Genomic DNA, 12738 nt, shown 5'->3' with positions numbered 1-12738 from the left:
AAATTTTTACACATAGACCCCATCAAACGGGAGAAATTGGCCCGGATTGCTCTCATGTGCGTTACGGGGCATCGTTTCTGTCGCGCCGAATTCCATCGAGCTGGGAAATCGCTCATTTTTGCGTCGCCAAATATCGTACGAACGCCGTGAAACTTCCACAGGCTTTTCCAGCAGATTTGCACGTGCACTCAAAAAAGTCAAAATTTTTACACATAGACCCCATCAAACGGGAGAAATTGGCCCGGATTGCTCTCATGTGCGTTACGGGGCATCGTTTCTCTCGCGCCGAATTCTCTCGAGCTGGGAAATCGCTCATTTTTGCGTCGCCAAATATCGTACGAACGCCGTGAAACTTCCACAGGCTTTTTCAGCAGATTTGCACCTGCACTCAAAAAAGTCAAAATTTTTACACATAGACCCCATCAAACGGGAGAAATTGGCCCGGATTGCTCTCATGTGCGTTACGGGGCATCGTTTCTCTCGCTCCGAATTCCATCGAGCTTGGAAATCGCTCATTTTTGCGTCGCCAAATATCGTACGAACGCCGTGAAACTTCCACAGGCTTTTCCAGCAGATTTGCACCTGCACTCAAAAAAGTCAAAATTTTTACACATAGACCCCATCAAACGGGAGAAATTGGCCGGGATTGCTCTCATGTGCGTTACGGGGCATCGTTTCTCTCGCTCCGAATTCCATCGAGCTGGGAAATCGCTCATTTTTGCGTCGCCAAATATCGTACGAACGCCGTGAAACTTCCACAGGCTTTTTCAGCAGATTTGCACGTGCACTCAAAAAAGTCAAAATTTGTACACATAGACCCCATCAAACGGGAGAAATTGGCCGGGATTGCTCTCATGTGCGTTACGGGGCATCGTTTCTCTCGCGCCGAATTCCATCGAGCTGGGAAATCGCTCATTTTTGCGTCGCCAAATATCGTACGAACGCCGTGAAACTTCCACAGGCTTTTTCAGCAGATTTGCACGTGCACTCAAAAAAGTCAAAATTTTTACACATAGACCCCATCAAACGGGAGAAATTGGCCGGGATTGCTCTCATGTGCGTTACGGGGCATCGTTTCTCTCGCTCCGAATTCCATCGAGCTGGGAAATCGCTCATTTTTGCGTCGCCAAATATCGTACGAACGCCGTGAAACTTCCACAGGCTTTTTCAGCAGATTTGCACGTGCACTCAAAAAAGTCAAAATTTTTACACATAGACCCCATCAAACGGGAGAAATTGGCCGGGATTGCTCTCATGTGCGTTACGGGGCATCGTTTCTCTCGCGCCGAATTCCATCGAGCTGGGAAATCGCTCATTTTTGCGTCGCCAAATATCGTACGAACGCCGTGAAACTTCCACAGGCTTTTCCAGCAGATTGGCACGTGCACTCAAAAAAGTCAAAATTTGTACACATAGACCCCATCAAACGGGAGAAATTGGCCGGGATTGCTCTCATGTGCGTTACGGGGCATCGTTTCTCTCGCTCCGAATTCCATCGAGCTGGGAAATCGCTCATTTTTGCGTCGCCAAATATCGTACGAACGCCGTGAAACTTCCACAGGCTTTTCCAGCAGATTTGCACCTGCACTCAAAAAAGTCAAAATTTTTACACATAGACCCCATCAAACGGGAGAAATTGGCCCGGATTGCTCTCATGTGCGTTACGGGGCATCGTTTCTCTCGCGCCGAATTCTCTCGAGCTGGGAAATCGCTCATTTTTGCGTCGCCAAATATCGTACGAACGCCGTGAAACTTCCACAGGCTTTTTCAGCAGATTTGCACCTGCACTCAAAAAAGTCAAAATTTTTACACATAGACCCCATCAAACGGGAGAAATTGGCCCGGATTGCTCTCATGTGCGTTACGGGGCATCGTTTCTCTCGCGCCGAATTCCATCGAGCTGGGAAATCGCTCATTTTTGCGTCGCCAAATATCGTACGAACGCCGTGAAACTTCCACAGGCTTTTTCAGCAGATTTGCACGTGCACTCAAAAAAGTCAAAATTTTTACACATAGACCCCATCAAACGGGAGAAATTGGCCCGGATTGCTCTCATGTGCGTTACGGGGCATCGTTTCTCTCGCGCCGAATTCTCTCGAGCTGGGAAATCGCTCATTTTTGCGTCGCCAAATATCGTACGAACGCCGTGAAACTTCCACAGGCTTTTTCAGCAGATTTGCACGTGCACTCAAAAAAGTCAAAATTTGTACACATAGACCCCATCAAACGGGAGAAATTGGCCGGGATTGCTCTCATGTGCGTTACGGGGCATCGTTTCTCTCGCTCCGAATTCCATCGAGCTGGGAAATCGCTCATTTTTGCGTCGCCAAATATCGTACGAACGCCGTGAAACTTCCACAGGCTTTTTCAGCAGATTTGCACGTGCACTCAAAAAAGTCAAAATTTTTACACATAGACCCCATCAAACGGGAGAAATTGGCCGGGATTGCTCTCATGTGCGTTACGGGGCATCGTTTCTCTCGCGCCGAATTCCATCGAGCTGGGAAATTGCTCATTTTTGCGTCGCCAAATATCGTACGAACGCCGTGAAACTTCCACAGGCTTTTCCAGCAGATTTGCACGTGCACTCAAAAAAGTCAAAATTTTTACACATAGACCCCATCAAACGGGAGAAATTGGCCCGGATTGCTCTCATGTGCGTTACGGGGCATCGTTTCTCTCGCGCCGAATTCTCTCGAGCTGGGAAATCGCTCATTTTTGCGTCGCCAAATATCGTACGAACGCCGTGAAACTTCCACAGGCTTTTTCAGCAGATTTGCACCTGCACTCCAAAAAGTCAAAATTTTTACACATAGACCCCATCAAACGGGAGAAATTGGCCCGGATTGCTCTCATGTGCGTTACGGGGCATCGTTTCTCTCGCTCCGAATTCCATCGAGCTTGGAAATCGCTCATTTTTGCGTCGCCAAATATCGTACGAACGCCGTGAAACTTCCACAGGCTTTTCCAGCAGATTTGCACCTGCACTCAAAAAAGTCAAAATTTTTACACATAGACCCCATCAAACGGGAGAAATTGGCCCGGATTGCTCTCATGTGCGTTACGGGGCATCGTTTCTGTCGCGCCGAATTCCATCGAGCTGGGAAATCGCTCATTTTTGCGTCGCCAAATATCGTACGAACGCCGTGAAACTTCCACAGGCTTTTCCAGCAGATTGGCACGTGCACTCAAAAAAGTCAAAATTTGTACACATAGACCCCATCAAACGGGAGAAATTGGCCGGGATTGCTCTCATGTGCGTTACGGGGCATCGTTTCTCTCGCTCCGAATTCCATCGAGCTGGGAAATCGCTCATTTTTGCGTCGCCAAATATCGTACGAACGCCGTGAAACTTCCACAGGCTTTTTCAGCAGATTTGCACGTGCACTCAAAAAAGTCAAAATTTGTACACATAGACCCCATCAAACGGGAGAAATTGGCCCGGATTGCTCTCATGTGCGTTACGGGGCATCGTTTCTCTCGCGCCGAATTCCATCGAGCTGGGAAATCGCTCATTTTTGCGTCGCCAAATATCGTACGAACGCCGTGAAACTTCCACAGGCTTTTCCAGCAGATTTGCACCTGCACTCAAAAAAGTCAAAATTTTTACACATAGACCCCATCAAACGGGAGAAATTGGCCCGGATTGCTCTCATGTGCGTTACGGGGCATCGTTTCTCTCGCGCCGAATTCTCTCGAGCTGGGAAATCGCTCATTTTTGCGTCGCCAAATATCGTACGAACGCCGTGAAACTTCCACAGGCTTTTTCAGCAGATTTGCACCTGCACTCAAAAAAGTCAAAATTTTTACACATAGACCCCATCAAACGGGAGAAATTGGCCCGGATTGCTCTCATGTGCGTTACGGGGCATCGTTTCTCTCGCGCCGAATTCCATCGAGCTGGGAAATCGCTCATTTTTGCGTCGCCAAATATCGTACGAACGCCGTGAAACTTCCACAGGCTTTTTCAGCAGATTTGCACGTGCACTCAAAAAAGTCAAAATTTTTACACATAGACCCCATCAAACGGGAGAAATTGGCCCGGATTGCTCTCATGTGCGTTACGGGGCATCGTTTCTCTCGCGCCGAATTCTCTCGAGCTGGGAAATCGCTCATTTTTGCGTCGCCAAATATCGTACGAACGCCGTGAAACTTCCACAGGCTTTTTCAGCAGATTTGCACGTGCACTCAAAAAAGTCAAAATTTGTACACATAGACCCCATCAAACGGGAGAAATTGGCCGGGATTGCTCTCATGTGCGTTACGGGGCATCGTTTCTCTCGCTCCGAATTCCATCGAGCTGGGAAATCGCTCATTTTTGCGTCGCCAAATATCGTACGAACGCCGTGAAACTTCCACAGGCTTTTTCAGCAGATTTGCACGTGCACTCAAAAAAGTCAAAATTTTTACACATAGACCCCATCAAACGGGAGAAATTGGCCGGGATTGCTCTCATGTGCGTTACGGGGCATCGTTTCTCTCGCGCCGAATTCCATCGAGCTGGGAAATCGCTCATTTTTGCGTCGCCAAATATCGTACGAACGCCGTGAAACTTCCACAGGCTTTTCCAGCAGATTTGCACCTGCACTCAAAAAAGTCAAAATTTTTACACATAGACCCCATCAAACGGGAGAAATTGGCCCGGATTGCTCTCATGTGCGTTACGGGGCATCGTTTCTCTCGCTCCGAATTCCATCGAGCTTGGAAATCGCTCATTTTTGCGTCGCCAAATATCGTACGAACGCCGTGAAACTTCCACAGGCTTTTCCAGCAGATTTGCACCTGCACTCAAAAAAGTCAAAATTTTTACACATAGACCCCATCAAACGGGAGAAATTGGCCCGGATTGCTCTCATGTGCGTTACGGGGCATCGTTTCTCTCGCGCCGAATTCTCTCGAGCTGGGAAATCGCTCATTTTTGCGTCGCCAAATATCGTACGAACGCCGTGAAACTTCCACAGGCTTTTTCAGCAGATTTGCACCTGCACTCAAAAAAGTCAAAATTTGTACACATAGACCCCATCAAACGGGAGAAATTGGCCCGGATTGCTCTCATGTGCGTTACGGGGCATCGTTTCTCTCGCTCCGAATTCCATCGAGCTTGGAAATCGCTCATTTTTGCGTCGCCAAATATCGTACGAACGCCGTGAAACTTCCACAGGCTTTTCCAGCAGATTTGCACCTGCACTCAAAAAAGTCAAAATTTTTACACATAGACCCCATCAAACGGGAGAAATTGGCCCGGATTGCTCTCATGTGCGTTACGGGGCATCGTTTCTGTCGCGCCGAATTCCATCGAGCTGGGAAATCGCTCATTTTTGCGTCGCCAAATATCGTACGAACGCCGTGAAACTTCCACAGGCTTTTCCAGCAGATTGGCACGTGCACTCAAAAAAGTCAAAATTTGTACACATAGACCCCATCAAACGGGAGAAATTGGCCGGGATTGCTCTCATGTGCGTTACGGGGCATCGTTTCTCTCGCTCCGAATTCCATCGAGCTGGGAAATCGCTCATTTTTGCGTCGCCAAATATCGTACGAACGCCGTGAAACTTCCACAGGCTTTTTCAGCAGATTTGCACCTGCACTCAAAAAAGTCAAAATTTTTACACATAGACCCCATCAAACGGGAGAAATTGGCCCGGATTGCTCTCATGTGCGTTACGGGGCATCGTTTCTCTCGCGCCGAATTCCATCGAGCTGGGAAATCGCTCATTTTTGCGTCGCCAAATATCGTACGAACGCCGTGAAACTTCCACAGGCTTTTTCAGCAGATTTGCACGTGCACTCAAAAAAGTCAAAATTTGTACACATAGACCCCATCAAACGGGAGAAATTGGCCCGGATTGCTCTCATGTGCGTTACGGGGCATCGTTTCTCTCGCGCCGAATTCTCTCGAGCTGGGAAATCGCTCATTTTTGCGTCGCCAAATATCGTACGAACGCCGTGAAACTTCCACAGGCTTTTTCAGCAGATTTGCACGTGCACTCAAAAAAGTCAAAATTTGTACACATAGACCCCATCAAACGGGAGAAATTGGCCGGGATTGCTCTCATGTGCGTTACGGGGCATCGTTTCTCTCGCTCCGAATTCCATCGAGCTGGGAAATCGCTCATTTTTGCGTCGCCAAATATCGTACGAACGCCGTGAAACTTCCACAGGCTTTTTCAGCAGATTTGCACGTGCACTCAAAAAAGTCAAAATTTTTACACATAGACCCCATCAAACGGGAGAAATTGGCCGGGATTGCTCTCATGTGCGTTACGGGGCATCGTTTCTCTCGCGCCGAATTCCATCGAGCTGGGAAATCGCTCATTTTTGCGTCGCCAAATATCGTACGAACGCCGTGAAACTTCCACAGGCTTTTCCAGCAGATTTGCACCTGCACTCAAAAAAGTCAAAATTTTTACACATAGACCCCATCAAACGGGAGAAATTGGCCCGGATTGCTCTCATGTGCGTTACGGGGCATCGTTTCTCTCGCTCCGAATTCCATCGAGCTTGGAAATCGCTCATTTTTGCGTCGCCAAATATCGTACGAACGCCGTGAAACTTCCACAGGCTTTTCCAGCAGATTTGCACCTGCACTCAAAAAAGTCAACATTTTTACACATAGACCCCATCAAACGGGAGAAATTGGCCCGGATTGCTCTCATGTGCGTTACGGGGCATCGTTTCTCTCGCGCCGAATTCTCTCGAGCTGGGAAATCGCTCATTTTTGCGTCGCCAAATATCGTACGAACGCCGTGAAACTTCCACAGGCTTTTTCAGCAGATTTGCACCTGCACTCAAAAAAGTCAAAATTTGTACACATAGACCCCATCAAACGGGAGAAATTGGCCGGGATTGCTCTCATGTGCGTTACGGGGCATCGTTTCTCTCGCTCCGAATTCCATCGAGCTGGGAAATCGCTCATTTTTGCGTCGCCAAATATCGTACGAACGCCGTGAAACTTCCACAGGCTTTTTCAGCAGATTTGCACGTGCACTCAAAAAAGTCAAAATTTGTACACATAGACCCCATCAAACGGGAGAAATTGGCCGGGATTGCTCTCATGTGCGTTACGGGGCATCGTTTCTCTCGCGCCGAATTCCATCGAGCTGGGAAATCGCTCATTTTTGCGTCGCCAAATATCGTACGAACGCCGTGAAACTTCCACAGGCTTTTCCAGCAGATTTGCACGTGCACTCAAAAAAGTCAAAATTTTTACACATAGACCCCATCAAACGGGAGAAATTGGCCCGGATTGCTCTCATGTGCGTTACGGGGCATCGTTTCTCTCGCGCCGAATTCTCTCGAGCTGGGAAATCGCTCATTTTTGCGTCGCCAAATATCGTACGAACGCCGTGAAACTTCCACAGGCTTTTCCAGCAGATTTGCACGTGCACTCAAAAAAGTCAAAATTTTTACACATAGACCCCATCAAACGGGAGAAATTGGCCGGGATTGCTCTCATGTGCGTTACGGGGCATCGTTTCTCTCGCTCCGAATTCCATCGAGCTGGGAAATCGCTCATTTTTGCGTCGCCAAATATCGTACGAACGCCGTGAAACTTCCACAGGCTTTTTCAGCAGATTTGCACGTGCACTCAAAAAAGTCAAAATTTTTACACATAGACCCCATCAAACGGGAGAAATTGGCCGGGATTGCTCTCATGTGCGTTACGGGGCATCGTTTCTCTCGCGCCGAATTCCATCGAGCTGGGAAATCGCTCATTTTTGCGTCGCCAAATATCGTACGAACGCCGTGAAACTTCCACAGGCTTTTCCAGCAGATTGGCACGTGCACTCAAAAAAGTCAAAATTTGTACACATAGACCCCATCAAACGGGAGAAATTGGCCGGGATTGCTCTCATGTGCGTTACGGGGCATCGTTTCTCTCGCTCCGAATTCCATCGAGCTGGGAAATCGCTCATTTTTGCGTCGCCAAATATCGTACGAACGCCGTGAAACTTCCACAGGCTTTTCCAGCAGATTTGCACCTGCACTCAAAAAAGTCAAAATTTTTACACATAGACCCCATCAAACGGGAGAAATTGGCCCGGATTGCTCTCATGTGCGTTACGGGGCATCGTTTCTCTCGCGCCGAATTCTCTCGAGCTGGGAAATCGCTCATTTTTGCGTCGCCAAATATCGTACGAACGCCGTGAAACTTCCACAGGCTTTTTCAGCAGATTTGCACCTGCACTCAAAAAAGTCAAAATTTTTACACATAGACCCCATCAAACGGGAGAAATTGGCCCGGATTGCTCTCATGTGCGTTACGGGGCATCGTTTCTCTCGCGCCGAATTCCATCGAGCTGGGAAATCGCTCATTTTTGCGTCGCCAAATATCGTACGAACGCCGTGAAACTTCCACAGGCTTTTTCAGCAGATTTGCACGTGCACTCAAAAAAGTCAAAATTTGTACACATAGACCCCATCAAACGGGAGAAATTGGCCCGGATTGCTCTCATGTGCGTTACGGGGCATCGTTTCTCTCGCGCCGAATTCTCTCGAGCTGGGAAATCGCTCATTTTTGCGTCGCCAAATATCGTACGAACGCCGTGAAACTTCCACAGGCTTTTTCAGCAGATTTGCACCTGCACTCAAAAAAGTCAAAATTTTTACACATAGACCCCATCAAACGGGAGAAATTGGCCCGGATTGCTCTCATGTGCGTTACGGGGCATCGTTTCTGTCGCGCCGAATTCCATCGAGCTGGGAAATCGCTCATTTTTGCGTCGCCAAATATCGTACGAACGCCGTGAAACTTCCACAGGCTTTTCCAGCAGATTTGCACGTGCACTCAAAAAAGTCAAAATTTTTACACATAGACCCCATCAAACGGGAGAAATTGGCCCGGATTGCTCTCATGTGCGTTACGGGGCATCGTTTCTCTCGCGCCGAATTCTCTCGAGCTGGGAAATCGCTCATTTTTGCGTCGCCAAATATCGTACGAACGCCGTGAAACTTCCACAGGCTTTTTCAGCAGATTTGCACGTGCACTCAAAAAAGTCAAAATTTTTACACATAGACCCCATCAAACGGGAGAAATTGGCCGGGATTGCTCTCATGTGCGTTACGGGGCATCGTTTCTCTCGCTCCGAATTCCATCGAGCTGGGAAATCGCTCATTTTTGCGTCGCCAAATATCGTACGAACGCCGTGAAACTTCCACAGGCTTTTTCAGCAGATTTGCACGTGCACTCAAAAAAGTCAAAATTTTTACACATAGACCCCATCAAACGGGAGAAATTGGCCGGGATTGCTCTCATGTGCGTTACGGGGCATCGTTTCTCTCGCGCCGAATTCCATCGAGCTGGGAAATCGCTCATTTTTGCGTCGCCAAATATCGTACGAACGCCGTGAAACTTCCACAGGCTTTTTCAGCAGATTGGCACGTGCACTCAAAAAAGTCAAAATTTGTACACATAGACCCCATCAAACGGGAGAAATTGGCCGGGATTGCTCTCATGTGCGTTACGGGGCATCGTTTCTCTCGCTCCGAATTCCATCGAGCTGGGAAATCGCTCATTTTTGCGTCGCCAAATATCGTACGAACGCCGTGAAACTTCCACAGGCTTTTCCAGCAGATTTGCACCTGCACTCAAAAAAGTCAAAATTTTTACACATAGACCCCATCAAACGGGAGAAATTGGCCCGGATTGCTCTCATGTGCGTTACGGGGCATCGTTTCTCTCGCGCCGAATTCTCTCGAGCTGGGAAATCGCTCATTTTTGCGTCGCCAAATATCGTACGAACGCCGTGAAACTTCCACAGGCTTTTTCAGCAGATTTGCACGTGCACTCAAAAAAGTCAAAATTTTTACACATAGACCCCATCAAACGGGAGAAATTGGCCCGGATTGCTCTCATGTGCGTTACGGGGCATCGTTTCTGTCGCGCCGAATTCCATCGAGCTGGGAAATCGCTCATTTTTGCGTCGCCAAATATCGTACGAACGCCGTGAAACTTCCACAGGCTTTTTCAGCAGATTTGCACGTGCACTCAAAAAAGTCAAAATTTGTACACATAGACCCCATCAAACGGGAGAAATTGGCCCGGATTGCTCTCATGTGCGTTACGGGGCATCGTTTCTCTCGCGCCGAATTCTCTCGAGCTGGGAAATCGCTCATTTTTGCGTCGCCAAATATCGTACGAACGCCGTGAAACTTCCACAGGCTTTTTCAGCAGATTTGCACGTGCACTCAAAAAAGTCAAAATTTTTACACATAGACCCCATCAAACGGGAGAAATTGGCCCGGATTGCTCTCATGTGCGTTACGGGGCATCGTTTCTGTCGCGCCGAATTCCATCGAGCTGGGAAATCGCTCATTTTTGCGTCGCCAAATATCGTACGAACGCCGTGAAACTTCCACAGGCTTTTCCAGCAGATTTGCACGTGCACTCAAAAAAGTCAAAATTTTTACACATAGACCCCATCAAACGGGAGAAATTGGCCGGGATTGCTCTCATGTGCGTTACGGGGCATCGTTTCTCTCGCGCCGAATTCCATCGAGCTGGGAAATCGCTCATTTTTGCGTCGCCAAATATCGTACGAACGCCGTGAAACTTCCACAGGCTTTTCCAGCAGATTTGCACGTGCACTCAAAAAAGTCAAAATTTTTACACATAGACCCCATCAAACGGGAGAAATTGGCCCGGATTGCTCTCATGTGCGTTACGGGGCATCGTTTCTCTCGCGCCGAATTCTCTCGAGCTGGGAAATCGCTCATTTTTGCGTCGCCAAATATCGTACGAACGCCGTGAAACTTCCACAGGCTTTTTCAGCAGATTTGCACCTGCACTCCAAAAAGTCAAAATTTTTACACATAGACCCCATCAAACGGGAGAAATTGGCCCGGATTGCTCTCATGTGCGTTACGGGGCATCGTTTCTCTCGCTCCGAATTCCATCGAGCTTGGAAATCGCTCATTTTTGCGTCGCCAAATATCGTACGAACGCCGTGAAACTTCCACAGGCTTTTCCAGCAGATTTGCACCTGCACTCAAAAAAGTCAAAATTTTTACACATAGACCCCATCAAACGGGAGAAATTGGCCCGGATTGCTCTCATGTGCGTTACGGGGCATCGTTTCTGTCGCGCCGAATTCCATCGAGCTGGGAAATCGCTCATTTTTGCGTCGCCAAATATCGTACGAACGCCGTGAAACTTCCACAGGCTTTTCCAGCAGATTGGCACGTGCACTCAAAAAAGTCAAAATTTGTACACATAGACCCCATCAAACGGGAGAAATTGGCCGGGATTGCTCTCATGTGCGTTACGGGGCATCGTTTCTCTCGCTCCGAATTCCATCGAGCTGGGAAATCGCTCATTTTTGCGTCGCCAAATATCGTACGAACGCCGTGAAACTTCCACAGGCTTTTTCAGCAGATTTGCACGTGCACTCAAAAAAGTCAAAATTTGTACACATAGACCCCATCAAACGGGAGAAATTGGCCCGGATTGCTCTCATGTGCGTTACGGGGCATCGTTTCTCTCGCGCCGAATTCCATCGAGCTGGGAAATCGCTCATTTTTGCGTCGCCAAATATCGTACGAACGCCGTGAAACTTCCACAGGCTTTTCCAGCAGATTTGCACCTGCACTCAAAAAAGTCAAAATTTTTACACATAGACCCCATCAAACGGGAGAAATTGGCCCGGATTGCTCTCATGTGCGTTACGGGGCATCGTTTCTCTCGCGCCGAATTCTCTCGAGCTGGGAAATCGCTCATTTTTGCGTCGCCAAATATCGTACGAACGCCGTGAAACTTCCACAGGCTTTTTCAGCAGATTTGCACCTGCACTCAAAAAAGTCAAAATTTTTACACATAGACCCCATCAAACGGGAGAAATTGGACCGGATTGCTCTCATGTGCGTTACGGGGCATCGTTTCTCTCGCGCCGAATTCCATCGAGCTGGGAAATCGCTCATTTTTGCGTCGCCAAATATCGTACGAACGCCGTGAAACTTCCACAGGCTTTTTCAGCAGATTTGCACGTGCACTCAAAAAAGTCAAAATTTTTACACATAGACCCCATCAAACGGGAGAAATTGGCCCGGATTGCTCTCATGTGCGTTACGGGGCATCGTTTCTCTCGCGCCGAATTCTCTCGAGCTGGGAAATCGCTCATTTTTGCGTCGCCAAATATCGTACGAACGCCGTGAAACTTCCACAGGCTTTTTCAGCAGATTTGCACGTGCACTCAAAAAAGTCAAAATTTGTACACATAGACCCCATCAAACGGGAGAAATTGGCCGGGATTGCTCTCATGTGCGTTACGGGGCATCGTTTCTCTCGCTCCGAATTCCATCGAGCTGGGAAATCGCTCATTTTTGCGTCGCCAAATATCGTACGAACGCCGTGAAACTTCCACAGGCTTTTTCAGCAGATTTGCACGTGCACTCAAAAAAGTCAAAATTTTTACACATAGACCCCATCAAACGGGAGAAATTGGCCGGGATTGCTCTCATGTGCGTTACGGGGCATCGTTTCTCTCGCGCCGAATTCCATCGAGCTGGGAAATCGCTCATTTTTGCGTCGCCAAATATCGTACGAACGCCGTGAAACTTCCACAGGCTTTTCCAGCAGATTTGCACCTGCACTCAAAAAAGTCAAAATTTTTACACATAGACCCCATCAAACGGGAGAAATTGGCCCGGATTGCTCTCATGTGCGTTACGGGGCATCGTTTCTCTCGCTCCGAATTCCATCGAGCTTGGAAATCGCTCATTTTTGCGTCGCCAAATATCGTA

Source organism: Lampetra planeri, unplaced genomic scaffold (assembly GCF_965212315.1).
Source record: "Lampetra planeri unplaced genomic scaffold, kcLamPlan1.2.h2 scaffold_1528, whole genome shotgun sequence".
Taxonomy (NCBI): Eukaryota; Metazoa; Chordata; class Hyperoartia; order Petromyzontiformes; family Petromyzontidae; genus Lampetra; species Lampetra planeri.
Note: the sequence above shows the minus strand (reverse complement) of the source record.